The following is a 4841-nucleotide window of genomic DNA, read 5'->3' on the forward strand; positions in this document are numbered from 1 at the left end:
CTCTATTTGGCCGGACCCTGTCGGGTGTAGCGGCCATATGGTATGCCAAATTGGACGATGACGTTAAGAGAAGCTGGGACGAAATGGCTGAGGCCTTCATCTTGCAGTACTCATATAATGCACAAATCGAGATTACGACTCGGGATCTCGAGACAACGAGGCAAGAACCCAAAGAGAGCTTCTCAGAATTCGTAACCAGATGGCGGGCTAAGGCTTCGATGATGACCTTAAGGCCCACAGACAAAGACCAGATTCGGATGATTGTGCGCAATCTTCAGCCGAAGTTGATGCAAAAGATGATTGTACTCCCCTTCCCTACCTTTTCTGATCTACATGAAATGGGGGTACAGATTGAGGATGCCTTAAAGCAAGGCTTGATTGATAATGACCGGGAGCAACCCCGCAGAACTTTCAATCGTAACACTAATGCAGGCCCGAGTGGCGCTACAACTACCAAGACCTCCGAAGTGAGTATGGTCACCACCAACCCTCCCCCAAGAACTATGGCGGCCGCACCATTCTCCGGTGCGTCTGGAAGCAACCCACAAACAGTCAAATACCCACCCAAAACACCAGAACCTTCGCTCCGCTTTATATGCCCCTGTCCAAAGCTTTGGGGGTTTTAATCAGAAAAGGGCGTCTGAAGCCCCTAGAGCCGCGGCCCTTACCAGAAAGGCTCCCCGCTACCCACAACCCAGCCAAATATTGTACATTTCACCGACAGCACGGTCATGACACCGATCTGTGCTTCCGATTACGTCATGAGATTCAAGATCTCATTGATAATGGGGTGATTTTGCCTCCTGAGAAACCCAACGTTACTACGAACCCTCTCCCCACACATAACCAAGCTCCACCACCCAAAAGAGTCAACTTCATCCAAACTGGGGTCATGCCTTACGATCCTAGCATCTACATCACTCCTTCCCACCTGCCTAAGCCGGAAGTGTTCATTCCCGATTGCACCGTTTTGTGCATAATGGACATCTCCATAACCCGACCTAAGCCAGCGGTGGTGACTATCGAGAACAGGAGAGAGAAGGCTCCAAAGGAGAAGGGGGTTGTTGAGCTAGAGTCTGCGGAATCTGGGAGTGGTGTTGGGAATGCTTATAATCCAGGTGACTACATTTTGTCAATAGGCCAGGATAGGCCAGATATGGAACTACCAACAGAGGGGGAGTTGTGTGTGATCCAAGGGGACAGTCCAGGACAGGGAACGGATGATTTAACGGCTGTGGAAGAGGACCTTGCCAAGTTCCAGTTTTACAGTAGCCAAGATCCAGGAGACTCAGCCGTCAACTGGTTCGATTATGAGGAATCAGTAGAGGCTACGGGGTGGTTGGACGATCAGCCAGATGTGGTGGAGGAGTTTCAGCCACAACAAGGCCCGGGAGGGGTAAGAATATCAGTGACAGCCAGAAGGGTTGAAGAACAGAGTGCGTCGCCGGAGAGCGCCGGTGTCAAGAATTTCGCTCGGGATTGGAGCATTTCGAGTACGGGGATTATTGAAAAGTTGGCTGCATTGACACAGTCAGAACAGGAAAGATTCGAAGATTCCGAGAGAATCAAGAAGGCAAAAGCCCATATGGGGACTGAGACTGCTGTGAGCACAGAAACAGAGAATGTCGCGAGCATAGGGATAGAAGGTACTGTGAGTATGAGAACAGTCATGCCAGAACCAGATAGGTGCCTGTCGGCTGCAGATGGAATGTGGTGGGAGGACGACGATCTGTGTCTTGCCTACATAGACGAAGATTGGGGGAGTAACCAACCAGATGATACATGGTATATCGGCGAAGTCGATCACATGACTAGGAGTGGACGGTATTTCAAGCCTCTACACCTAGATCAACCAGAGGCGTCTGGAAAGGATAGGGAGGCAGAGAAGCAAAAAGAAAAGCAACTCGAGGATGAGGCCGTATTGAGACAATTGAAAAAGATACAAGCAGACATCTCTATCTGGGGGCTGCTTATGGCTTCTCGAGTACATAGGCAGGCTGTCCTTTCAGCCATGGACAAGGCCAAACTCTCGATAGAGACTACGCCGGAGCAGTTGGTTGGACTAGTTTTTCCGGGAGGAGCTACCCCGATGCTGACATTTTCCGACAAGGAATTACCACCTGAGGGGGCAAACCATAACAAGCCACTCTACATCTCTATGGAGTGTAGGAATAAATGGATACCAGTGGTTCTTGTTGACACAGGGTCCGCCATCAACGTCTGCCCAGCAAGGACAACCTATGCGATCGGTTTGAAAATCGCGTACTTTGTGCCAACAGCCCAGGTGATTCGGGCGTATGACAACACAAGCCGGGAAGTAATGGGAACAGTTAAGATTCAAACAAAGGTTGGGCCGGGACAGCATGAGATAGATTTCCATGTCTTGGAGGTTCCTGCAACTTTCAACCTGCTTTTGGGGTAGCCGTGGCTGCATCAGGTAAAGGCAGTCTCCTCCACCCTACATCAAGTGGTGAAATACCCCTATGGGAAGGGAGCAGCCATTGTCTTCGGAAATTCATCGATTCATCCGCCGCCGGAGGTATCCACGCCTGTTCTAGAAATCGAGCATGGCATGGAGGATGTGTTCATATTAGGTTTCACCCTAGCTGAGGCTCAGGTTGTACAGAACATCATGGCAGCTAATGAAGGGATATATGTCAGTGCTCAAGCAGTCTATCTCATGAACAAACTCCAACACATCCCCGGGATGGGATTGGGAAGGAGCGGCTGGAAAGGCGTCGCAGCATTGGCCGAAGTGCCACACAACCCTCATGCCTTTGGATTGGGTTATCTACCCACCAAAGAGGACTGGATAAGGAAGGGAAAGGAAATGGCTGGAAGAGCCAGAGCAAAGCAGGCTGGGAAGCCTTTTGAGTTGATGCATAGGCCCATTCAAGGTACCCTAAACGGACGCTTTGTCCGGGAGGGGGAGGACTTTCCGTTCTGTGGCTTCCCAGAGCCGTGGTTGAACGCAGAGAGGAAGCGCGTACCGGGGTTTGAGATTTTCTTTGACCTGCAGCTACCTGAGGATAACATTGCCGAAGAGCAGACAGACCCATTAGCCGAGGCTGAGCAAAGTAAGGAAGTGCAGTCTGAGGACGCTGAAAATGAAATGGGGGTAGCGCTGGCATGTCTACTTTCAGATCCTCCGATCGAACAGAAGTGCTTGGGGGACAACTCCTCGGTAAGCATGATCGGGAATGAAACGGCTGCAGGCCTACCATCAACTATTTTGGATGCATCCATCGCACCCTATCTCGTCTGGCAATATGAAGAGGGATTTTTATCAAGCAACACTGGGTCAGGTAGTGAGCCGGAATCTGATTCCACCGAGTCTTGTGAGTCGGAATCAGGTTCCAGCTCACCTGAGTCTGAGTCCGGTATTCCTGGGGGTGATAACCCGGATGCCACAGTCCTGTCTAGGTCGTCATTTTCTTTCTCTTTTGAGTCTGTTGTAACAGAAGAATCCGACGGCTTGGAAGTATCTAATGAGAATGATGTGGATGTGGTTTCTGAGTATTTTTCTGTGCCTTTGATTTATTGCTTAAATCAGGATTTTCAAAATTTTGATGAAAACGACGAGGAAGAAATTCCTCCGGTTTTGCAACGATTAATTGATCAAGAGCAGGAAAGATTTGTTAAACCCTTAATGGATGAAATCACTACTGTGAATGTTGATACTGAGAAGGACCCGCAGCTGGTCCAGATCGGGTCCACGTTGTCTTCGGAGGAACGCGAGCGCTTAGTCGTTTTATTAAAAGATTTCAAAGACGTTTTCGCGTGGTCCTACGAAGACATGCCTGGAATCGATCCTGAGATTGTACAGCACCGGATCCCTCTCGACCCCGAGGCCCGACCGATCAAACAGAAGCTCAGAAGGATTCGTCCGGATTGGGCCATGAAAATTAAGGAAGAGGTCACCAAGCAAATCGATGCAGACTTCTTGTTAGTATCCGAATACCCGACTTGGTTGGCCAACATTGTTCCAGTGCCGAAGAAGGATGGCAAGATCCGAGTATGCGTGGATTTCAGGGATTTGAACAGAGCTAGTCCGAAGGACGACTTTCCCTTGCCACATATTGATGAGTTGATGGATTTTACAGCGGGGCATGCTTTACTCTCGTTTATGGATGGTTTCTTAGGCTACAATCAGATAGTGATGGCACCCGAAGACCGGAGAAGACTACTTTCACCACCCCGTGGGGGACATACTGTTACAGAGTGATGCCGTTTGGGTTGAAGAATGTTGGAGCCACATATCAACGGGCTGCGACCACAATATTGCATGATATGATCCACAAATAAGTTGAAGTGTACGTGGACGACATGATTGTCAAGTCCAAAGAAAGAGAAGGCCACTACACTGCCTTGCAAAAGTTCTTCCAAAGGATCAGAGAATTTTGGTGGACCCTTCAAAAATCAAGGCCATCTTAGAAATGCCACCACCAAGGACTGAAAAGGAGGTGCGAGGCTTTCTGGGTAAAGTGCAATTCATAAGACGGTTTATCTCGAAATTAACCTTGACTTGTGAACCACTCTTTGGTCTCTTGAAGAAAGGCAAGAAATTCCAATGGGACGGCCGATGCCAAGCTGCTTTTGAATAGATCAAAGAATATTTACAGAACTCGCCCGTGTTATCGCCGCCAGAGTAGGGGAGACCGTTGATATTGTATCTTTCAGTGACTGAGGCCACGATGGGTTGCATGCTTGCGCAAGAATCAGAGGACAAAGTGGAGAGAGCCATCTACTATCTAAGCATGAAGATGCTAGAGTATGAGACTCGCTACACACCGTTGGAGAAGGCTTGCTTAGCTTTGGTATGGGCTACCAGGAAGCTACGG

This window comes from Camellia sinensis, chromosome 9 (assembly GCF_055761805.1).
Source record: "Camellia sinensis isolate YWXY chromosome 9, ASM5576180v1, whole genome shotgun sequence".
Lineage (NCBI taxonomy): Eukaryota > Viridiplantae > Streptophyta > Magnoliopsida > Ericales > Theaceae > Camellia > Camellia sinensis.